General features: G+C 48.7%; 1 protein-coding gene and 2 pseudogenes across 1 annotated transcript in view; 2 read left to right on the forward strand and 1 right to left on the reverse strand.

Annotated features, from left to right (window-relative positions):
• Positions 1-25,376, reverse strand: part of LOC149366712 (flap endonuclease GEN homolog 1-like) — a 361,675-nt gene that overhangs the window by 87,497 nt on the left and 248,802 nt on the right. The gene's annotated exons all lie outside the window — the stretch shown is intronic.
• On the forward strand, positions 1,891-3,781 carry LOC149366717 (uncharacterized; annotated as a pseudogene).
• On the forward strand, positions 12,047-16,601 carry LOC149366718 (iripin-8-like; annotated as a pseudogene).

The following is a 25,376-nucleotide window of genomic DNA, read 5'->3' on the forward strand; positions in this document are numbered from 1 at the left end:
CGCGGCGACGAACGCCCTCCCGCAACAGGGACCCCTCGGGGAAGGTAAGATGCCGCTAAACCTTCCCAGATGAGGCTAGCAAATGGGCGCGCAGCCACCGGGCATCGTCCGTACCGCGCCACGCCGTGTGGCACCGGCCCTGTCAGAGACGGGATGCCTTCCCTAACCCGCGCCCTCCGCGAGCCTAACCCTTTGAAGAAAGCCGCGAGGCGCGAATGCTGCCCCTCCCTCTCCCCACAACAGACCTGTGGGCGATCCGCACTCGGCCACGGAGGATGCTTTCTTCCCGCAGGCCACGACCGGTCGGAAACACGACCTTCAACTGATAGGGGAGACCCCTCGTTTACTTTGGTAAAAAAAAACACGGAAACGAGCTCTTAGCGAAACAGCGAACGCCATCCAGGCTAACGACCGCGATGCTGTCGCCGCGCCGCTCGTAGAGCGGCTTTCGGCGCCGGTTAAAATGGAAAGAGGCGATTGAATGGCGCCAACCTTACAGATGGCGTGCCATGACACGCTGTCTTTTTTACTTGTCAGAGCCAGAAAATAAGCGACAGCACGGCGCTCTCCTGCGAATGCTGTGTTCACTTCGCTGAAAAGCGATTACGGCGAAACGCAGCAACCAAGGCTGCGCCAGAACAGTACGAGCTGAGCCGTAGTGGAGTCACCAGTGGCATTCCTCTAATGCCATTCATGTGGTGGGGGCCCCCCGTCGCTCTTGCCCGCTACTATTGTCCGTCTCCCATGCCGGAACCGCCGCGAGTAGCTCCTGCCTGGTAGACGGACAAGAGAGAAGGCAGTCAGCTCTGCAGTGCGTTGCGAAGCGTCTTCCCGAGAATGGCACCACAAAATGTCTCGGCGAGTGGAAGAAGTTAACCCTTTCTCGAGGCGCTGCTGGAAGAAAACATTGACGTTTCGTACTGGCAGTGACATGTTCCTCTTGTCCACCTTGATCAACACATAGGAGGTGTTGCCTCGGTCAACGACCAGTCTTTCGGCAATACCGCAGTTCATTAGAAAAGCTTCCCTGGGCGGCGCGACCCCGCGTGCGCTGTATGCAGCCTTACCTCCGCTTCTCGAAAGCTTCCATTCTTCTTACCCTTCCTACTGCAAGACGCCCACAGCTGGTGGCTTTTCCCCAACGTTGGTACTTGCTAGAACCGAAAATGGGTTTTGAGTCCCAACTAGCTTTTGTTTGCTTTTTGTTAGCGTTTGTGCTATCCTACCATCCTTGTACATTCCCTCCTCGATGGTCTACACACAAATCACTTCCTGCTGTGGATGCAAAAGCACCATGGCCATTTTCGCACTTCCGCATAAGATTTTAGCTAGGCTGGCAGCGTTGTGGTCGCCAAAGCTGAACGTGCATGTTCTCACTAACGGCGAAAGCCATAAGCCGGAAATGCAGAGGTTCGTGAACCTCGGTTCTCGAACCGAATGGTGGTGACCGGTGGTTGGTACTAGGAATTATTCTGGGGAGGGGATATTGTTCCCGGTGTATGCTGGTGATGTCGGCCATTTAGTGGCATCACTGTTGGGGACCAGGGGTGGGGGGTGAATACCCGCGTGCCACGCACCTGCGGCACGGCGAGCGCACCTAGCGATTCCCTAGGTTCTCCAGAGACAGGCCGAGGGAGGCGCGGAGACGCCACGTCTGGTTGAGAACAAGGGCAACACCGAAAAACGTCACGAAGAAGCGCATTCCATCGACCAATCAGCGTCTCCGGCCTACCTACCCCCAAACGCTTCTGAACTGATATCAGGAGGTCGCGTTCGTCTTGCCACGCCAAGTTCGGAGGAACAGCGTTCGTCCTTCGTGCTTTGCACACCTGTCAAATTCCATTTTATCTCAACTTTTTGTCAGCTGTGACGCCGTCCGTTCATGTGAAAATGCCCGGTCGGAAGCATCAAAGTGGTGCGTCTAAACGAAAGGCGAAGTTAGAAAGAGAAGATCGTGAAAAGAGGCTGCCAAAGATGACAAAGTATCTTCTGAATGCAGCTTCTGCGGAGCATTATGACTGCTCTACCCAGAGTCCGTACCAATACCCCGATAGTACCGACAGTGCTTCTTTGAAGGACTTGCTACAGCTCCATCACTACGGTTTTTTGGCAACAAGCCAGATTTCACTCATCTTGGTTGTCTGGATCCTGGGTAAACGGTGCCAACCTCGTTCGTCCATATATCTGAGCAACCGAGGCTAACCGAGGTCTGTCCTGTTCCTGAGTTAGCAACGTCGTTGCTACTCGGCCCGGCCCCTGCCACGGAGCTCCAGGTGTCCTTTCGGCCAGGCCCGATTTCTGCTTCTGCTGATCAACAGGCGCCAAACATCCCCGATGAGCCTCCTTCTACTGACGAACGCCAGCAAACAACACTGCAAGAACCGACTCACTTGTTTCCTACTAGTGCGGCTTCGAGTCATCGTGTTCCCACCCACAAAGTGTGCCTCGAGAGGACTGGTCAGACGGCTTCTCGCTGCGACAACAAAGAAGTACAGACCTCCCCGCAGCAGGAGGTAGGTTGTGAGGTTCTCCAAAGTGACCCTGCTAAGTGGCCGGACGTCATTACTGATAGCTTTCGGAGTGTATGCCTTGAGAAAGGACCAGTGTATTTTCAAAATCGCGCAGAAAATTTTCCGTCTTCCGAAAGACAATACACAACTCAGAAGCGTTATATATCACCTCATCTTTTCGTGCGAAAGGCTATAAATGAGGAAGCGTACGAGCGACACTGGTTGATGTATTCAGAGTCCAAAGGTTCCGTTTACTGCTTCATGTGCAAACTATTTTCAATTCGAAGGAACCAGAGTACTTTCACAACTCATGGATTTTCTGATTGGAAAAAAGCAGAAGAAAAGGTTTGCGCTCATGAAAATAGCGTCGAGCACCGGAACTGTGTGACAGCATGGCTCGCCCGGTCTAACTCGAACAGCACAATTGACAAGGAGCTGGTTAAGCATCTTGTCACTGAGACCGCTTACTGAACAGAGGTGTTGAAGCGCGTAGTCGTTGTAGTTAAGCTTCTAGCTGAGCGCAGCCTAGCGTTTAGGGGAAGTGATGAAGTTTTTGGTTCACCGAGAAATGGCAACTACATGGGAGTGCTTGAAGTCATTGCCAAGTTTGATCCCTTTCTAGAGGAGCACATCAAACGCTATGGGAACAAGGGAAAAGGTCACCCATCGTAACTGTCAAAAACCATTTGTGACGAATTTATCGAGCATATGGCAAAGGCTGTCAAAGATCTTCTCGTTGACGAAGTGAAACGCGCAAAATACTTCTCTTTAATTGTTCATTCCACTCCAGACCTTACACACGTTGGTCAACTGTCAGTTGTTTTACGATACTACTTAAATGGGCAAGTGTACGAACGGTTTCTTGGATTTGTTCCAACTGAATCGCATACCGGCTTGCATCTTTTCGACACCGTGATGACCCTCTTGACAGCCAATGGCATCTCAATTGGTGATTGTAGGGGCCAAGCATACGACAACGCGAGTAATATGTCAGGAAAGTACAAAGGACTGCAAGCTCAAATAAAACACCTGAACGAATTGGCAGTCTACGTCCCATGTGCTGGTCATTCACTAAATTTAGTTGGCGCGTGTAGTGTTGACAGTTGCCTTGAGGCTGTCAAATTTTTTGCTCTAACTCAGAGACTGTTTGTGTTCTTTGCTGCCTCACCTAAGCGATGGAAACATCTTTTGAACAGCATGGGTGAAAGTGGTGACTGTGAGCAACTTGTTCTGAAAAGTCTCTCTCAGACCAGGTGGTCAAGGCACGCTGAATCACGTAAGGCCATTTTGAAAAATTTCAAAGCAGTCTTGTGCTGCCTTGAAGCGATCTCAAAGAATGAAGAAGAAAACGGTGACACTCGGAACGAAGCGCACACTCTCTTCAAGATGGTGACAAAACTAGCGACTGCATTCATGGCAATTTCCTGGAGTGAAATCTTGGACCGCTTTGACAAAACGAGCGTAGCAGTTCAGAAACCAGGATTAGACATTTCTACTGCTGTAGAACTGCTGAGCTCTCTAGAAGGCTTTGTTAATTCGTTGCGACCTCTCTTTGATACGTTCGAGGAGAGAGCACGCACGCTAAGTACAAATAAATGTTATCAGGATGAGGGCAAACGTATCATTTTGAGTAAGCACCCGGACGGAAAAAGCGGTAGTGTGCTACGAGGTAGAGAAAAATTTATCGTGGAGACCTTCAATGTCGTGCTGGATAGCCAGGCTCTGCTTTGCGCGTGCGAAAGGCTGCCTACGCTGAGCTCTGCGAAAGGTTCGGATTCATAATATTGCTGACAGAGGTTGGGAGCGAGGCCTAGCTCTCTGGCACAGCAGGCTGAGAGGTTGGTGAAAACCTACGAAAATGATTTGGAACCAGCATTTCCCGCTGAAATCGTTCAGTTTGCGAACTTTCTGCACAACTCTGTGTGCAAAGACACGAGTTCCCTGGGAATAATGAAGTTGCTGCAAGAAAGAAAGCTTACTGATGTGTTTCCGAACCTTTCCATTGCTTTGAGAATATACTCAAGCATATCTATGACAAACTGTGAGACCGAGAGATCGTTTTCTAAGTTGCCGCTGATAAAAAGTCGCCTTCGTTCGAGCCTCCTTGACAATAAGTTGAACTCGCTTGCTATCATGTCCATTGAAAGTGACCTTCGCCGCGATCTATCTTTCGAACAGACTATATCTGATTTCGCCAAAGCGAAGGCGCGAAAAATGCCATTTTAAAATGAACTGTTTGCGGAGTACATGAAAAGTTCCAACGACTTTGTTGCATGTATCATCTCCCACCCTCCATGTTAACAATGAAACTCTGAGCAGTGTAATTCAAAAGATGTAAATCTTCGTTGTCCGTCTCTTGTTTGTTCTTGTGATATTGAGCCTGCTTGTAATGAGCTGTATTGCTGTTGTTTTTGATAGTGCCACATTTATTTGGTGTCATCTTTGCTTGTCTTTCCTTCAACGAAAGTATTTTAAAATATGCTTTGTAATTAGAGTTGGTAATTTTCATATGTATTCTAGTGAACTTTATGGTGTTTGTATTGCCTTAAGTATTGTATATATCTGTTGTATATTTATTGTGTAACGTGTATAACGATTACTGCAGTCTGATACTTGAATTTTAATAAAGAAGGTTTGGGTACAATCAAGCGTCTCCTCACAGGATTAGATTTAGTGATCCAAACAAATCCTAGCTTCTTCAGAAAACAGAATGCAGATTAAGTGAATTCGCTCAGTGAACAGATGTGCTGGTGTTTACAACAGCACGCGTCTCCTAAATTTTGTCGCACTCCTTATAGTAATAACACCGGGATTTTTTCTTTAGCTTTACCAAACTGAAAAACAAATCGGGATGTGAGCTTCTTTGAGTTCCCACAGTTTCACTTCGTGCTCCGGCGGCCACTAGGAAAGCGAAACACTCGTTTACGGGTTTATGTTTAGATTTGTGGGCTTTAATGACCCAAATCAACTCCGGCTATACAGGACGCGGATAATTTCGACCACCTCGGGTTCTTTAAAGTGCACTGATGTCGCATATTACACGGGCCTCTAACATTCCGCCTCCAGCGAAATGCGACCGGCGTGGCCGGGACAATTTATTTTGGTCGTTCTTTTTTCCAAGTATTGGTTTCGTAGAATGAAGGTGTGAATGAAAGAGAGAAACAGGTGCCGTAGTGTAGAGCTCAGAAATAATTTCGACCACCTGGGGATCTTTAAAGGGATACTGAGGCGGTTTTCGAATCAGCTAATTTTTTAGGGTTTTGAAGTAGTGTCGTTGCTGATCACGTGTGCGAAATTATTTTTTCGATTTTTGCTAGAACAGTGGGGCAATCACCAATTAAAAACGCGATGTTCAAATCTCCCGCGCCCCGCGCGAGCGTAGGAGAGGAGGACAGCGGAGAGGGAAACCTCGTCCATGTCGGCCAACGTGACGTCACGTTGAGGAGCCGGGGACACTTCGGCGCACCCGAGCGAGCTTTCAGCGCGCGTTGTTTCTCGTGCTGCTTGCGTTGTGACGTATAAAGCGTGTCAGCCGACCTTGAGAATCAGATTCAACACGAGGTACTACTCTCCGTTCGTGTCCATGAACAAATACGGCCGAGGCTGTGTCGTCTTCCACTGTTTTTTGCAAGATCATAAGCTCGCAGTGCAAGAGCTAGCTGCTGTGACGAAGAATTCAAGCTGACCAAAGCAAGCCTACTCTGCTCGAAGCACTTTCGTAAGAGCGGCTACATGCAGAGCTTGTCCCTAATGTGACCTCTGGAGATTTCTGGCGAAAAGGCGCGGCTGAACCATGACACAGTTCCTTCGATTTTCTCGCGCATGAGAGGCTTGTCACCATTCCGAGGAAGCGCCTCTTTTAAAAGTAGAAACATGCTCACTTAGCCCCTGAAGAAACCTTATAGAGGCTTAAGCATGTGCCGCTCTCCTCAGCTTAGGTGCGGCCAGACCGCCTGAGACGTGCTCAGCAAGGCTCGGTTAGTGATTTTATACTCGGTTCGACGTGTCCAAGCAAGCAAGCAAGCAAGCAGAGCAAAGCACAATAAAGCAAAGCAAGCATCGAAGCTCTTCATATACGGCATCTCGTTTAATCGTAGCGAAGCGATTAAAATGAAAGCGTTCGACGTTGATTTCGGCTGCAAATTTATGAGTGAAATGAATGCCAACCGAGTTTTTGCAAAAAAAAAAAAAACCGCAACCTTACTCGGTTTCTTCTTCAAGTTGTGGCAGCGGGCGAGTTGCAGCTAGCTTGGCTTTTAAACACACATATAGTTGGCAACTACTTCACTGAACCTAAACTGCAAATCTAGGAAAGGCGAACGTTTCCGAGGCAGCGATTAATATTTTCTGGCATCTGCTGAACGCGCCACGAGTGCAGTAGCAGCCTTGTGCGCGTATTTGGCTTGGTTTCCAGCGCACAATGATTGCGTCACTATCCTGTGGTCACATGCCTCGCAGTGCTTGGCCACTGCGCTTCGCTAATTTTGAAATCAGCTTCGTGCTCCTTCATCGTTTCCTTGAAATACTTTCTTGCCCCAACCTGCAACGCCGGGTACTGAGAACAGGATTTTTTGTACACAGTGCTTTGGGCCTTTTCTTTAGGATGACGCTCTTCCAGGCGAGCCAGGAGGCGTCCGGGGGTGGTAATTGACTTGAGTATTGTTCGCACCCCCTCCTTTCCGATAATACGAGCCGAAGTTGTGCTGGCACCTTTTACGCACGGTCTGCATCGCGTCTTTGACGCTGGCGTATGCTTGTGCTAGGCGTAGAATGTTTTGCTTGTGTCTATTTTGGTTTCAGGCGATACGTGGAATGAGCAAACTGTAGTATCCTTTTCTTCGGAGGTCAGTAAAAAAAGATAGTCGCCGTATTCGCTTTTACAACGACACGGAAAGCTGCGATCTGCACTCACCGCAGCGCCGGATGCGCATCGGCAGCTTCTCCAGTCCTCAAAGTGACGTCACGACCCCTCTTGACCAATCACGGGCGGCGGTGCGCCGCGCGGCGTGCCCCGCGGCACAGGCCGCATATTTCGGCTAAAAAAGGCAATTCGCGCTTGTTTTTGCGTTATTTGGATGCGATATTCCAGTATACAGCATGAAAAACTATAGGACGCCGCTGCCAGCCTGATTTTCAAAAAAAGTGCTTCAGTCTCCCTTTAACGCGCTCTGACATCGCACAACACACGGGCGCCTTTTTGCATTTTCCCTCCATCAAAACACGGTCGCCGTGTGGCTGGGTTTGAATCCGGGTACTCGGCTCAGCAGCCGAGCATCTAACCACTGAGCCGGGACTTTAATTCTCCTTTTCAAATTTTCCCCACGAGGGCAGTAGTAAAGGTTCATCGTGTGATCAAATTAATTTTAATAACTTTTAATATTACCCTCTCGGGCACTAATTTTGTCTCTATTTCCTAGTCGCTGCCGGAGCACCCATCTCAGCTTTAGGAAGCTAGCTCAGCCTGCTTTTCCTTGATGCGCTAGCATTAAAACAGCGCTGCGAAGGAAAACCCGTCTGTCGGCTTGTGTACGGCGTCACTGAAAGAGGAGAGGAGGAGGCGCGCTGCACTGCAGCCCCGCAAGTTGTCGGTCGGCCCACGTGGCTCTTCCGTGGCGTTCGGCGCTCGGCCATATACGCACACGTGTCGGGCGTTCCAAAAGTCGCCTGGTGTTTTTTGCGCTGTAAACCTAATGTTACTGCGCTACTTCTGCAGGAATCCCATTGATCGCCTTCGCTCTTTTTACTTGTTGGAATTAAAATGAAACATGGCATATATTCTAGTCGTGTAGCGGGGAGCAGGAAAGAGGGGGCGAGTAGAGGGAGAGGGGGCCTACATCCGCATTAGCCCAGGGCCCCCATTTTTCATAATCCGGCCCTGTGCTTGTCGTCTCCTTTTGCTGTACGAGCTCGTTTCGTTGGCCATGTTCGTAGATAACGGGATGTAACATTATAATCAGTAGTTCAAGGAAAATTCACGTTCACAACAGTAGACATATTAGTCAGCGTTCCTTCCCTGCCAGGCTTGACGAACATTGGCTTGACTATCTGGCGGATATTTCTGAGAACGGCGAAGTGGTCACCTCTAAGAAGTCTCGTCTACCGAGAACCGGATTCATGCTTTCGCTTTGTCCGATAGATAGGTGCAATACACAGATGTAGAACTAAGGTCCCTAGATCGGTTTTAGTAGATGGGCTGCGGTGCCTTGCACCTGACACTTGGACTTCCACGTCTCTTGCGGTTCTCCAGTGATGACTTGACCCAGTTCGGCGGCGAGGTGCTATTTCCCGGGTGTCCCAGCTAAATGTAAACAACCTTTTAAAAAAGACGAAGTGTCCTAGTCCAGGGAAACCAACTAAAGGTTGTTCAGAGTCGCATGGCCTAGTCTCGAGTAGTTTTTTCATTCATCAAAGTAAATTAGTTAAGCTTAATTAGCTAACTTTCTAATTATAGACTTTAGGAAAAAAAGTGTCAATGGAAATGTTTTCGCCTCGAAAAACCGGCAGTAGTGCCGTTTTCATCACGGTACGATTTGCGTAGCTTCATTTATCGGCCTTAAAAGAAAGTTAACACGTGACCAGTTGCTCGCTCGCGTCTCTGCCCCAATGTGCACCCAAAGTCTCATCGAGGTGAGGACTTCAGGAAAACAGAATTTTATTCTCTGAGGTGCATCTTGGGACGTTGAAATGGCACGGTTGTCATGTGGAAGCTTTTTTTTATTGTCTGAATTACGGTTAACGGCCGGTAAAAAAACTATTTTACGCAAATAGTACGTTGCTGCAAATGTTTCAGTCAGCTGATTTTCAAAACGATCTGCAACTTTTCCATTGACACTTTGTTCATCAAGTCAATAATTAAAGTTAGCTTATTAAGATTAACTAATTACTTAAAGGGGTGGAGACACCAAATTTTGAAGCTATAAAAAGCCTGCTGTGGGATTCCTAAGTATGCAAGGGCACTAACGGCCAGGTGTTGGACGCAACAAACATTTAAAAAATATTTTAATTCGGTTCCAAAGATTACCTAAATGCTCACTCTCACGATCTAGACCCATCGCTAGCGCCATCAACCATGACCTCACAAGGGGTGTAGAAAAATTAGTTTTAGTGACGTCATACCAAAATACAGTGACGTACGATGAGCGGGGCACAGCCGCGTGAGCGCAGTCGACGCACCAGCGAGCCGCGTTCGCTGCTAACCGCCACTCGCTCGGTTTGCGGCGCGGCGTTGCGAACAGCGTCGCAACGTCCGATTGCAGCTCGTTGCCTGCGTCCGGCCTGCTAGATGTCAACGGTGGGCCGCTCGCGGCAACAACGACGGGAAGCGGCAGCGTCATGATGACATAGGGCGCACTCCTTGGAGCCGGGCGGTCTGCGCCAGTCTTCGTGCCGAACGCCGGCATCTGAAGAACGCGAAAGTATTGTTTGTTCACGTTCATAGCAAACCCTGGGATATATGAATATCAAAAATGCACCGTTTCTGACGATCGTTGGCAAATACCGAGTTCCTGGTAGAAGTGATGACTGCGATGCAAGCAAATTTCATCAGTCGGTTTTGTGCTGCTGCTACCTGGTGCGGTTCGCCTGCCGTCTGCTAGCTCTGTTGCTGAAGACGTCGTGGAAATCGAACATATCTTTTATTATGGGACGAGTTCACAGTAAAGGGGTGCCGAGCGGAGCACGTTTCTGAGCGCTGGCCAGTCCCGAAGCGCCCTCAGCTGCGGAGTCGATATGCGAAAGCAGCTAGGCCTAGTGACGACTAGGGCAGTCTGGGCCCAGCGCGCAGGTCGTCGGCCGGCGTTGCCGCAGGCAGTGTCGCTGCCGAAAGATCCACTTTTAGCACAGTCATGCTGTCGTATCTCGAATCTAGAAAGCATCCTTTCTGGTAGTATGGCTGTTTTGTATTTTCTTGTGCGGATGTGAAGTACGCCGAGTCTGCCGGCCGGTAGGTCAGCCTGGATACCGTCTGCCGACGTCATAAAAGCGAGCTAAAGAGTGTTCTTGACGTAAATAATAAACCATGGGACAAGAAATGTGAAAAAAGTGTCATTTTTGAGGATCGCTGACCAATACTGAGCTGCTAGTAGAGGTAACAACTGTGATATGAGCAAATTTCTCACAACCGCGCCTAGCAGCTGCCGCTGGCGCGACGTTGGGGTCCGGCTCGCCTGGCGCCCGCTAGCTCCGCTGGACCGCTGCCGAAGGCGTCGAGGAGATTGACCATACTATTATTTTATTGTGAGATGATTCTGGTAACACTACAGCTATTTGTGAAAAGTAGGCCTTTTATTATAGCGCAGGCGACTTCCGAAGCGCCGGCCGCTTGCTAAACAGGCTATAGGCCTAGGGACGACCACGGCAGCCAGGCAGCAGCAGAGCTCGTCGCCCGGAGCGCCCGCGAGCGGTGCCGTTGCCGAAAGCTCCCAACATAAGCAGACATGCTTTGTCGCTGCTCGAGTATAGCTGGCAGTTCTGATAACAAGGCGATCTTGTCTTTTCCTGTGATATTTGTACACCATCCCAAGCAGCGCTCAGGTACTGCTGCACGGCAGCGAAGTGTGACACCGGTTGTGGGCGCAGCTTCGGTAGAGCGGCGCAGCGATGCTTACTGGCATTTTGCAAAGTGTTTCGCATCCTCACGCGAACCCGCGAAGGCGATATTAGCGTGCGAACAACAAAAAAAGTCGATGTCCTCACTCATTGGAATAAGATCTGTCAGAAGCCGAGCTGCTGGGACTAGACGTGCAGTTTGTTTTCATGCGCTGGTCAGCACGTGTGTGGGAAAGCAGACGATGCAGCACTAAGTGCGTCACAACTTTTGTGGGCCCACGTGACCAAGCGAAGCCGTTGATCTCCCCCCTCTGTGACGTCACTGTACAACTCGGCGTTCCGAAACCGAAACCGAAAATCGTTCACCTAAAAATGCTATAATAAATTATTCACTGTGAATATATGAATCTTTGGGTGTGTATCATGCTTCCTGGAGCCATAAGAAACGTTTGAAACTAAGAACGCGCGAACGACAAATTTGGTGTCTCCACCCCTTTAACTTTGAAAACGAAAAAAAATGTTCCAGGCTAGGTCACGCGACTCTAAAGAACCCTCAGTTGGTTTCAGACGGCTAGGGCATCCCGTGTTTTTTAAAAGCTTGGCTACATTTAGCTGGAACACCTGGTATATATTCATTTATAACCACCAGGGCTTTACGTGCCGAAAGGTGCGTAGATGTTCAACACACGCATGCCGTTGTTCAAAAACGTGGAAATGAAGCGACCTTCAATATCTCGGTCATGGCGCAGCACCTTCACTCCGTTGTCGCGAAGGAAAACAAGAGCGACTCCCCCCCCCCCCCCCCCCCCCGATCCCCTTGTCCCAAAGCTCCAGTACGATTTCGTACCGAATGACGTGTCGACTTCCCCTTGCTTAGCTGCCCTCGTGAGGGCGCGACAGTTCAGCGTGCCTAGTACAAGAAAAAAAGTCGTGGTGGTGGTGGTGGTGGGGGGGGGGGGGGATCAGGAGGGGGGTCGGTTAGTCAGACTATGGAAGGGTTCTCCTCCAAGTCCACCACAGGCGAGGTGAGAGGGTAGTCTGCAGATGAGTCATAACTATTGTCTGAAACAAACTCAGTCAGATGCCTTGCCCCCACAGAACTCGCAGAGGGATGGCACGCCTTTCTCCTCGTCGCTGTCAGGCTCGTTTTCGCTGGAACTAGCTAGGCGTGGAGGGCCATTAAGACAGGCGCGCTTTGTTAGGGGCCCTCCTTCTGAAGAACTTCAGCTTGCTTCTGGGAAGTTGTTCTTTGTCTGCTTCTTGGTCTTCTTCCTGGGGCTTCGCTTCCTCTTCGGGTGGGTTCACTTGGCCTGTGTTTCTTTGTCCTCGTTGGCCTGGTCCCAGGTGGCCGGAACTACGTCCACTTCCCTCCCGTGAAATCCTGAACACCACGTGAACGGCGACCACGTGAACGGCGCGTGCCGTTCACGTGGTCGCCTTCTCTTTTTGCTCGACACACGCATCAAACTAAAAACGAACCATTTGGTACAAGGAAGTTTAGTAAATTAAATTCCACTTTGTGCAACTAATGTGGTGTTGGTTCTTAAGCATAAATTAAAAATTATACTGTAAATCATGTTGCTAGTGTCTTCACGCAGACTGTGTTTCGCAAAATTCGGTGTTATTTAATCATTTTTGTTTTTGTTCTGTGATGGCCATAATTAAACTTATCATGCATCTCTTTGCGGGCTTGGCGCTTCGTGAGGCCATCGTGCAAGAGCAGGACGAGTAATTTGTTTGAATGCACCACGACAGTCCCCTCGCAAGAGGAGTGCAACGATTACTTCAGATATGACTGATCAGTTCACTGGAGGACAGCTCCGTTGAGCACTTTATGGATGCCTCAGCCGTGCCACAGCAGCTTGCCGAGCTGCGTTGTCCAACCTGATTGGCACGCACCAAGCTTGAAAATAAATTATTTTCCCACAGCCTCTTCCACCATGCTCTTGGGCCCCCTTTCTTTACTCCCCAGGGTGGCTAGTGGTAGCGCAAGCCATCCTGTGTGCGCCAGAAGCGTAATTCTTGTAACTCAAAGCAATAATCGGGTCTTTTTTCTGGGAATTCTTTGGCACCCTAATTTATGAATATTTGTTAGGTAGAATGGGTATTATAACTAAAAGGTAGGCAAGGATATACAGCGCATCAGGAGAGGAAACCAACCCGGTAAAAAGTCCAATTCTTTGTAAATGTCCGTTACCTGCAGCAACATTTGGCTAAAATTAATTCAGGGCGAAACGACAGGTTCAACGTTGCGGTCTTGAAGGCGCGTTTCCCAAAGGCTATGAAGCCGATGAATCTCAACCCCTCACCGCTTAGGAACGCCGCAATGCTACCATTCGAAGGCAACGCGCGGAAGAATCGCTAGAAGGACGCGCATACCATTGCTTACGCAATTTACCCGGTTTAACCAGAGCTAAACAATTGGCAATTTTTTTTTGCATTCCTTCCACGAAAACCAGACACTGCGGCCAGGATTCGATCCCACGACCTTGTGATCAGCAGACGAATGCCATAACTACGTAGTCAGCAACCGCGGCTGGTCGGTCAGCTAGAACCACAAGCGGTAGACGGTATAGGATACTAATTTACAGAATGTAAGTGAATGCATTCCGGGGATTAGTGGGGCAGATGGATGGATCACACACACGTGACTGTGGGCAAATTAGAAAGCTGTCACCTCCCCACCAGCCTGTCCTTCATGTCAAAGCTAGGGATAAGCAGAATTCAAAATGTGTACTTGACGCATGAGCCGTAGCCAAGCTCGAAAATGCACAGTATAATCTGCAAATCATTATCTGTATTACTTCGCTGGAATAAAATAGCTCAACGTTCAGTGATTGCTCCCTGAAGATAATCTTGAATCTTTTTAAATAATATTTTCGGAGATAATCTTGCACTCAAGCCGGATAGAAATGTTCTGTCTCTTCGCCAAATGGGAGGCGATGACCAAAGCGGCAAAATAGGGCGACGCGCTCTCCATGCCCAATTTTCATGACACCACGGTTAATCCTAGATTAAGCTGTGGTTAACCTTGGCCCCCCTACCTCGATTTCACACTAGCAGATCCAACGGAATCTGTCTAGGGAGGGAATCGGTACACCGCATAGGCCGGGAGGGGGCCCCTTTGAGGGGCATTTAACGCTTCGTTCTTGAGTGAGACGTCACGTGAAAACTATTTGTGGACTGTGCAAAAATTTCTTGTTCAATATCCGCCAATATGGCCTGAAATTCCAAAAATAATTCGATGCACCTGGTGCAGGCGCAATCTGAAAAAAAATTCCAAACAAAGTTGCCTCGGTAAACCGGGTGAGGAGTGTATACCGCGAATTGTATTAGTAATATTTTTTTTTTACGCACAACCACGTATTTCTTCGCCTAGCATTTTATAAACAGGGATCCACAACAAAGAGAAGCCGATAAGATGGCACTTTTGTCGACAAAAAATATGTCCGCCAGCCGACGTTTCGACCAGAGGCGCCCTGTCTTCATCCGTTTGCCGAAACGTTGGCTGGAAGGCTAAGCCTACCCCCTTCGACCCTTGTTCGTTTTTCTTTCTATAAATAGAAACAATTACTCCTCTCTGTAGTTACATTTTCGTGCAATGCCTGTAAAGGCCTGGGCGTTCGTAAATCAATATACATAGCTCCTCGCCGCCGAACTGGGTCAAGTCATCACTGGAGACCAGCAAGAGACGAGGTAGTCCAAGTGTCAGGTGCAAGACACCGCAGCCCATCTATTAAAGCCGATCTAGGGACCTTAGTTCTACATCTGTGGATTGCACCTATCTATCGGACAAAGCGAAAGCATGAATCCGGTTCTCGGTAGACGAGACTTCTTAGAGGTGACCACTTCGCCGTTCCCAGAAATATCCGCCAGATAGTCAAGCCAACGTTCCTCAAGCCTGGCAGGAAAGGAACACTGACTAATATGCCTACCCAGAGTAACATCTGCTGACATCTGTCCATCTGCCTCAAAGACAGTCTCCTTTGTGCCCTTGGTGAGGTCACCAAATAATCTATGGCAGCGTCTCTCGAGAGTTGGCAGCAGAGCACTCTTTCCCACACTGGAATTTCGGGAAAGAAGGCTCAACCAGGTCTTTCCGCGGCTTTGTGCGCGACCCAGTCGGGAGGGGGCGATCCATTGTCCGGACTGGAGGGTACCGCGCCCTTCTTGCTGTTCCTGCTACGATGAATCATGCGCGTGGCTTGACGCTCGTGCTTCAAAGCTAAGCCAATCAGAACAGCGTTTTTTCACGAGAGAGAAAATTCTTCAGGCGCCATTCGCTGTGCCTGGCCGGGGTAAAAATCGAAACTCCCATTGGCCACCGCAGAGGAAGGGGGAAAAAGCAAAAAAAAAAAAACACCACTGCCAGTCGGTATAAAAAGAGGCGCCTTACATGCGACCTCCAGACCTCGGAAAACATCCACCATGTTGTTTGACGGTGCGCCGCTCGTGAAAGCTCACAACCACTTCGCTGTGAACCTCCTCAAGCGCTTGGCGACGGAGGATCCCTCTTCCAACGTGTTCTTCTCGCCGACTTACATCGCCGCCGTTTTCGCCATGGCCTACGCCGGCGCCGCGGAGAGCTCGGAAGACCAGCTGTCATCGGTGCTGGGTCACACCGAGGTCGGCCTCACGGACAAGTCCTGGGTCCTCCAGGCGTACAGGCTCTTCCTCGAGCGCACGTACTCGAACGTGACGCTGGAAGTGGACAACATAGTCCTGGTGCAGGACAGCTTCGATATCTCCGAAAGCTACAGGCAGCAGCTGCAAGATGTGTTTGACGCAGAGCTCATGTCCGTGGACTTCGCCAGCTTCGGAGTCGACCCCGCGGAGGTCAACGCTTTGGAGCGAGAAAACATCGACAGCATCCTGCCAGAAGATGAGCCGCTGGGCATGGTTCTCTTCCTGTCCAACACCGTCCACTTCAAGGCTACCTGGCTGACCATGTTCGACCCGTGGGACTCAGGGAACAAGTCCTTTTTCAACCTGGGTACCACCGAGGTCAGTAAGCCGATGATGCAACTCACCAGCTACTTCCCCTACACTCGTCTCGACGAGCTCGGCGCGGCCGCCGTGGAGATCCCGTGCTCGGGAAACAGGTTCGCCATGGTGGTGCTGCTTCCGGACTCCGCGGTGGAGCTCGCAGAGCTCAGGGACGACCTGTCCCTTGCGGTTCTCGAAGACCTCGGCAGGAGTCTCTACCCCTGTCTGGTAGCGCTCAGCCTGCCCAAGTTCAACGTGAGCGTCAGCTACGACCTGGTGCCCACCATGCGAGCCCTGGGACTCAACGTCGTCTTCGGAGAGTGAGCCGACTTCAGCGGAATCAGCGCGACCACGCCGACCTACATCTCGGCCGCCTTCCACAAGGCGTCTTTTGAGGTCGATGAAGAAGGAACCGTCGAGCCCGCAGTGACCCCCAGTTCGGCGGATGGACCTCCACCGGATATCACCCCGTTCACCGTGGATCGCCCGTTCATCTACTACATCAGGGATCGAAAAAACAACCGCATTTTTTTCATGGGTGAGATCCACAGTCTTTGAGATGGGAGTCATCGTCCTCTGCACGAGAAGAATTTCAACTGAAGGAGCGGTTCCACGGCAGGCAAGCGTCTGAAAAGTCGGGTTGAAATAAACTACTCATACTTTCACTGCATTTCTGAGACTTCGTTTTTATTCCCGGTCTGAACTTCCTCATTCTTATTAGTGGCTTAGAGGAGTATGCCAACGGCCCTTGACATGGGCGTCCGGAAGGGGGGGGGGGGGGGGGGGGCAAGTGGGGCGACTGCCCCCCCACCCCTCCTGGAATTGCGGTTATTTATGCACTAGTAGAAAACAACTACACAGCTTGATTAGCACGCTTAGGTCATATTAAGTTATCGAATTTTGCTTATCGAGTTCAATTCTTTGTTAATTAATAAATTCTGTTTGTTCTCCAAGCCTAGCCCTAATTTTTGTTTCACGTGCGCAATTTATACTACAAATAGTTCCTTTTTGGTGCTAACCTACCGCCTCCCCTATACCCGGCCATCGGGTGCACCCCCCTGGAAAAAGTTCTGCGGGCGCCCTTGAGCCTATTCGTAAGGCCCATTAATATCCTCACACAAAGGCCTTACTTCTTAGATTGAATGTCCCGCAAAAACGTAGCATCTAGTGAGAAGCACAGATGGTTTAAGGGAAGTAAGGAACAATGGGGATTTAACATAAGGGGTCACTGAATTGTGTAACAAAGGAGAAAGCGGATCATTTTGATGTACCTGACCGCTTCCCCTGAACATCCCCCGTCTGGTGCTGTGAGAAACTTAATGGCTGTCATCTGTAATGCTTACATATATTCTCAAAACCAGACCAATAAAAAGTGTAGGCTTCCCAAGAACTCATTCTTTGGGTAATTTTTCACTTAATTGGGACCTTTCCTTGTAAGTGAGCTAGTATATATATGCGCGCGCAGGGTGTCATGACATTCGAAACACCTGTAGACTGCGACCGTGCGGCACCTGAGCTGGGGCAGCGGAAATCAAAGGATACCAGGCGGGCTGTAGTAATGAAATGAAAGAAGTGAAGGGAAAGAATGGGGAGAGATAAACTACAAAGAGATCTTGTTACATATTCGCATATTAAAGCGCTAACCGCATGAGGCGATAATTCGCCTCAATGAGGGCCGCCGAACCACTGTCGCTCATTGCGTCGCCCGGTTTCTGGGTTTGCAGAAAATATCGCCCGGAAGTGCCGCGCGAGACTAGCCAATGACGGTAGGTCTTGCGGGTGCGCAACTTCCGAGCCGTTTTGCGCGCGAAAGTCGTTTTTTTTTTTTTTTTTCACCGGAGACGCAGCCGACGTAGCCCTCACCACGGCCGGTGCTCCTCCCGTGACGTCACGAAAAGAGGCCCACAGTCGCCGCCACTTACGGCGGAGCTAAGGAATCGCGACCGGAATCAACTAGCAGCAATAAGCTTACATTTATCAGTCCACATTTTTTTCTTTAGTTAAAATACTGGAATGAATAGCAGACAATTTACGCGGAATTTATTTTGAGGCACTAGCCGCAAACCATCTGTGCAAAGATTGTTTAAGCACTGATGTCAGCACCTCTGTCGCATTGCGCCTTCTCGACTTTCTCAGTAGATGTTTTTCTTCATGCATTACTTGAAATAAATTTGCCAATATTTTAAAACTTTTCCTTTTTTTCACATGGTTTTATGAAGCATAGCGATAATGAAGAATCAAAAACTCTCGAATAGCTTTCACAACTGCGTATGTGTATTGTTATTGGAGATACATGTATTTGTTCTAGGGTCATATTTTACATGAATACGATCGCTTTCGATACAGGTACATACATTGCCACAGTTTAAGTATTTACAACATAACAAGTGGGTTTAGAAGTTGACATATAAAACACTCATGTTGCTATTTACAACGGAACCGCTGCCTTATTCCGCAGAGTCTCAGCTTTTCTCTTTTTCGCCTTGGCGTTGTCATCCAATATTTTGTCGTTCATCTTGCAGCAGTAGTTCTTGAGAAAAATGTTCGTGCTACACCACAAGAGGTGTTTTAGAACAACTTCGCACTTGTGGCCATCCTCGCAGGTGTCAAACTCTGAGGAATCGTCACCGGCGAGCAGTTCAAGCGTGAGGTCCGTGACTAAATGAAAAAGTCCTTGTTTGTTGATAGTTGCTTAACAACTACGTAGTTGTGTGCGACAGCGTTGACGGCAAATGTTGCTGGGTAAACAAGCCCGCCCCTGTCATGTTGCTTCACAAGGTCCTATCGTCCATCCGTGTCGGATATTGATGTCGTCCTTTTTTCCGTGAGCGCATCCCTGCATTTTGTACACTTGACCTTTTTAAGTGTTGCGTACACTGCATAGCCTGCCACATATACCAGCACCGGGACGATGTCTTTTAGTTCCGACAGTGCATCTTCGGTCACCACTACATTTAGGCTAGGTCGTGGATAGTCTGGTCGCAAGTGAAGCTCATCCCATCGCTCATCCTTACTGATGGCTGGCAAAGTGCTTTGTAGCTGTAGCTTCTTTTCACATTCATACACTTGCCTCATCGACACATGATACTGGGATCCAGCTAGCATCCTGTACTTTCCGAAGCGCTCCTCCAGACTGTCGGTTTGGATCTTTCCTAGAAGGACATATGATAGCTTGAGCTCTTCGAAGCAGTACTTCGTAAACTCCACAAAAGCATATGTTGTGTGGTCGATAGCGGCATGGGTCTCTCTTGTTAGCGTACCGCTGTCCAAACTTTTGCCTTTCCACTCCTCCAACCAGGCCAAGAGATTGTGAAGGAAATTAATCTTGATGTCATTTTCCGAATTAAACACTGGTTCTTGCAACTTGTCTCTAATACCCCTGCCACACGGCAAATTTAATGTCATTCTCATCGAATGACATTTGTTCGACTTAATGTCATTTTTTCTGCGCGCTGCTACACGGCAAAAACTAATGTCATTTGCAAATGATGGCGATTGCGATGGAAAGAGAGTACAGTGAGTACAGCACACAAAAATTTCGATGTATGCTTCAATACGTTGCAAAAAGTATTGCTTTGCTAATGGAAACCGATTCTAATATCTTCATCCTCATTTTAATCAAAGTATTTAGATAGGCGCGCTGTGCGCGAGGGATCTAAAAACGTTGATTTCAATAACGTGTTGATCACTGCTATCCACCACAAGTCCAAGCCAAGCCAAACCTCAGCCAGCGGCGGCAGGCAAATGGCGGACGTCATATTGTGAAATGCTCTCTATGGTGAAATTATACAGTATTAGCTGTGCGTCCGCAAAAGCTTTGCGCATGCTACGGGCGCACCTTGCGCGCACTGCCGCCCGTCCTCACAACAGTTTTGGTAGGGAGCACGGTGGTTGAGTGTGACTAGCGTAGCGCGCGAGAAGCATAACATACTGTGGCGCCATCTGGACGATAGCAAGTCAAACCTCCTGAACTGAGTGCCGAAAAAACGTTTTTCTCTTTTATTAACGGCAGTAATGAATGCATTCGAAGGCTTTGTTTTTTTTAGTGTAAATCAATTGGATGAAATGAAAATGTAGATTCTAGTGGAAAGTTGGAGAAATACTTCGCTCGGAGTCGTTGCTATGACGACAGTGTACGCCGTACATAGTTAAGCCTAGCATCAAGAAATCCTGAAATTTATCTCAAAAGCGACTGATATTTCAAACCTATATTGTTACGGAGGGATGAGAATGCACAAAATAAAAGCGAATACAACCGTTTAGAGCAAGCTATCGCGTCGAAAAATGCAGCGGCGACGCAGTATTCGGTCCGAAGCGGGCGAGCTGGGCGTCGCCAAGTTGTGAATGTTAACCACTGAAGGCTGGTAGCGAGAGTGAGTTTTATTTTTTTCCAATTCTATTTGGCATTTTTATATACATAAATGAACGACAGCACAATCGTGGGGACGCGGAAATATTACAGTGCTTGTGACGTTTTTGTAATCGTGTTTTTTGGTGTATAGTCTCACCAAGTCTCTGGTGTCGAGGGAACACATTAGCTCGGACGACGCAGGCGAATGTGTTCAGGGAACTCATTCGATACCTAATGTCGTTTTCATCGAATGACATTAGATTTTCTCGTGTGGCAGCAAACTAATGTCGTTTTGAACGAATGTCATTCGATGGGAATGGCAAAATTTGCCGTGTGGCAGGGGTATAAGCCTTTTTCCCTTCCAAGGCGTCCTCACGTTCACAATCTTCCACCATTTCACCACCAACTCAATGAAAGTGGCAGTCCCTTCGAAAAATAAGAGGTTGTGCTTCATCCCAAGGGCTCGCAGGGCCTGAGGAAGGTATTCATTGAAAATTTGCAAAGCCAATTTTACATTTTGTCGTTCGATGTTCGATGGATTGAGAGCTTTTCTTGACAGTCTGTAGCCATAGCTTAACAGCCTCTCGCACTCCAAGTTGTATAGATTCCTGATGGTAGCAAATGACGCAGAGAGCATTCGCTGTCCTCCAGTGTGGTCTTTTTCGAACTCGGGAAAGTAGAAACAATGTTGGTCGTTTTTCTGGTTAAGCCAATTATTGCGTATACACTTTAGTATGTGTACCGGGTCTATTACAAAAAAAGAGGCCTTGCAGGGTCCGATGGATGCGAATAAACAATTTGTTTAGAAGGAGGTGACGAGAAGTGAGACATAGCCTTTGTGTTGATGGCATTGTTGTCACTTACAACACACACTAACCTGTAGCCAATTTCTTCCAGGCCACATATTACTTTCCGCAGCAACTGGTGCAGATACTCTGATTCAGCTTTTTGGACAGGGACGATGTGAGCGGCTTCCTCAAATTGGCACAAGAGGCTCTGCACCATAAAGACAAGTGCGTTGGTTGCTGCACCCGAGCTGTTCAGAGCAGCACCTGTAATATTGCCTCCTTTATAATCGAAATAAGGCTTGATGTGAATTTCGTCCACCATCAGTGTCACAAAACGTTGGCGAACATTCAAGTCGGTGATTCTTCCGGCCATGTAGCGGAGGAACGATTCACTCTGATGTTCGACTTGAGGATTCATGCCATACGGTGAGCATATTGATCGAATGGTCACTGGGTGCGGCAGAGTCATGATTCCAGATCCGCGGATATATTGGTATGCGTGAGGCGATACAGTGAAAAGTAGGCAGCAAAATATCATGAAGTCGGCTTAGTAGCGTCTCCGAACTTTTTTCATTGAGAGTAGCTTCAATTGCTCGCTAAGAAATTGTATGATGTTCGTGCTCTCATCTGTGGGCGAAAAAGATAACTTTTCCAGCAGGAGAAGAATCTGCTTGCAGATGTCGTCGTTAGCAGATTCAGGACTTTGACTGAGGTCGCCACTGCTTTTTTCAATGACCTCAAGTAGCTCCACCATTGCTTTCTTGCTGTTTGCTACTGTTGGGATGGAGAAATTGGTGCCTAGTTTTGTTATTGGCATTTTTACGAAGTGAACTGTCACGCTAAGGTCGGCTTTTACTGCAACTGAATATTTGATGCATGGAGCTGATCGTCTCCAGTGATGTGCACTAAAATATGGCGTTCACTCCCTTCAATAGCATGCCAGAATGCAGACTTTTTGCTTCCTATATATTCCGTCCAGTCTTTTAGGTTTAGAATCCTATCTGCTTCTTGCTCTTCGCGGAACACTTCAGCTGACTCTTCAAGCGCTTTCCTCAAAGCAGCAGCGTCAAGACGCATGCGCTCCGAGTCTGGGTCATCCCTTGAGGTGCTTGGCTCAGAAGTGTAAGAAGGGATTGCACCTGGGCGAAGGCGCAGATGCGAAAGGGGTGAAGTGGTGGTGCGCCCTGTAACCTCGTCGATGTGGGAGGCCTCTCGCACGATGTCAGCCTCAATAAAGTGAAGCTCGCAAACCTAGAAGGAAGTTAAATTTTTGTTTAAATAGCAGTTGTAGCTTGGCAATAGTTTTCTTGAAAGTCTGCATTCGCTACCCACAGTGCTAACCAGCTGCTAGTTTAAATACACTTTTTTTTACAATGCATGAGCATAAGCTTATCGTAGTTTGCAAAAGTAACTATTCTATAAGGAAGTTTCGAACATCTTACCCTGGACTGCGGTGATACAACTAAGTTCTCTCGTGGTATTGCCCTAATCCAGGCGTTCTGTTCTTCTTCATGCCGGGGAAACTTGAAAACGTGGTTTTTGGGACCCGATTTGTAGTTAGTCCGGCAATTGGGCACGCAGCACTTGTTAGGCATATCCTGGCAGAAGCGTAATCCACATTCCGCAATCCAGCGATGGCACTAGAACATCGTCTCGGACACAACCGCACGCGCAGCACGAGGTTAGGCACAGTCAACATCTAGAAAAAAATGTGCGTTCGGAAGCATGTCGCGACATGCCATGACTTTCCCCCAGGCAGTGAAGGAAGTGTCACGTGTTACCAGAACGGATCGCATTGTCGTCTCCTTCGTCCCCCACTCTGACTTCTCGGTCCAGGCCTCATTTGTGTACCTTCCAGGCCTCATTTTCAACACGAGTGCGCTGCTCGTAGCTTCGAGACGTGCTGCACGGAACTTCTATGTGGGCCTCTTTCGCGTGACGTAGCTCGGGGGGGGAAGTGCCGTGCCCTCACCATGGCGGGTTGTTGTGTAGTGGTTTTTTTTTATTTTGCATTGAATATGGAAGGTAAAACAATTTTTCTACCCCGGCATCTGCTATCGCCGCTGGAAGCACCTGAGCTGGGGCAGCGGAAATAAAGGATAGCAGGCAGTGTGTAGAAGTGAAAGGAAAGGGGGGAGGGGATAGTAGAAAGACAGGCATTGCGAGTTTCCGTCGGCGTACAATGGCGGACAAAGACGCTGGGGAGGCCGGCAGCAGACGCGCGCTCATGGAGGAAGGAAAAAATGCGTGCGCTTTTCTGTCACGTGACTTTGCGTATTGGACAAAAATAAAATTATTGCCCACATATATTTTTGTCAATGTTTTTATTGTGTTTTATCTTGTGTGGAGCCTTAGGAACGTTGTTCTACGCGTTAATTAACGCAAAATGACTGAACGCTGAAGTGGCAGCAGTCGAGCAACAAGTGAAAACGCGCCGCTCCGACGCCGAGTCGCTTCGTGCGGTTTGCGCCAGCGACAGCGGTGGGCGACGGCGTCGTCATCGCGCGACGCATCGCGAAGGAATATCGCCTCATGCGGTTACCGCTTAACACACGTACTAAGCTGAACACGCGCACGACACAACGCTCAGTACATCTCCCGGTGCGCTTTCTTCGGGTCCCAGCCTCTCAACAGCGCAGCAAAATAAAGACGCAGACAGAAGAAATTACGAGACGGGACAACGAATATTGAACAATAAACTAGCCGGAACTTCAATACGTTACATAACTGTTCTGTGACTGCTCTCTGCATCCCACAACGGCCTTACATTCATAACTCGCTGACTTCAACGAGAACGGCAGGCAGCAGTCTGGCGACAATGCTTCTGTTGTGGAATATGGCGGACGTAGTGCAACCACCGTGACTGCGGGGCTTTGTCGTGAAATTCTGGTCACCGCAACTGCAGCGAAGACGTCAGTGATAAATTGCAAGCATAAGATCTTCGCCACACTTCGTCAGGTTCTTCCGGAGATCTTCTTTCGTGCCTGCCATCCGGAGGCCAGGCTTGCTACCCGTAGATCGTAGCGTCCCAGCACTGATTATTCTAGCTGCCCCGTTTTTAAAGGACGAGACTGAGTAGACGCTGTATTCGGTGTTCACATTTCGCAGGGATCGTTAAAAAGGCCTCGCCTTTTGTTACTACCTGGTTGCTCCGACAGCGCCGTGGCTGCCTGGTCGATGTTATGCTCACAGGTCGCCTCGTTGCGCTCATATCGGGTGACAGCGGAACCCGTTTTTGAGGAAAATCGGCTTGTGTGGAATCCCATTATCTCTGATCGGCGGGTATTGGCGATAGCTTTGTTGCATTGTTTTGCGCTGTGGTGCTATGCCAGCTGTCGCGATCGGATGCTGCCGTCAGCTAACTGCTCGCACAATTTGGCGCAATTAACTCCCTTTCTAGACTGGAGTAAATGCTGGTAAATCCTCATTTTTACTCCCTTATTCCCTCATGGGAGTAAAATGGAGGACAGTCCACCTTTTTACTCCCCACTCATGGAGTAAATGTTTTCACAAATAGAGTAAAAAGGGTTGGCCGCCACCATTTTTACTCCCTTTTGGGTATATTTTTGTTTACAGTGCAGTCTAGAAAGGGAGTTAATTGTGCCAAATAATCAACCAGTGCCGAAATGGAGTAAAAAAACACACCATTTTGTGCAATCCGCCCGCCGCCTAGCGTCTCGTCTGCTTTTAGTCAGTTGTCGGATAACGGCGGTGAGTGACGACCGCTTGGTTACCATCATCGCTGGATCTCTGCTGACTTCTGCTCTTTCACGGGCGCCTGCCACGGTACAAGATATCGACTTGTCGCCGTTTTCCGCTGCAGTACGTTACATAATTCAATTGCTCCTGTGAACCCTCCAGTGCTCTAACGATACCTGACTTTCCTTTGTTTGTGTCGCCACTCCGTTACAGGCCTACTTTTCACAGGCTTTTTACAGTGTGGTTCTCGCAATGCATTGCAGCAGATTATGTGTTGCATGTACATGGAACTGTGATAGAACATAGTGTCAACGCTGAGCTCTTGATTGAGCTCATGAGGCCACATTTTTTCTCAGTCATATTGAAAAGCCAAGCCTTAATGAAGTGAATATGAAAGCAACACTGCCATTACAAACTACCATAAGGAGTATTTTCATCTTTTCTGGTCTGGTTTTGGGTCAAATATAGCGTGGTGCATGACCGTGACTCAGCGGC

This window comes from Amblyomma mixtum, chromosome 1 (genome assembly GCF_055824585.1).
Source record: "Amblyomma mixtum isolate Tamu chromosome 1, ASM5582458v1, whole genome shotgun sequence".
NCBI lineage: Eukaryota > Metazoa > Arthropoda > Arachnida > Ixodida > Ixodidae > Amblyomma > Amblyomma mixtum.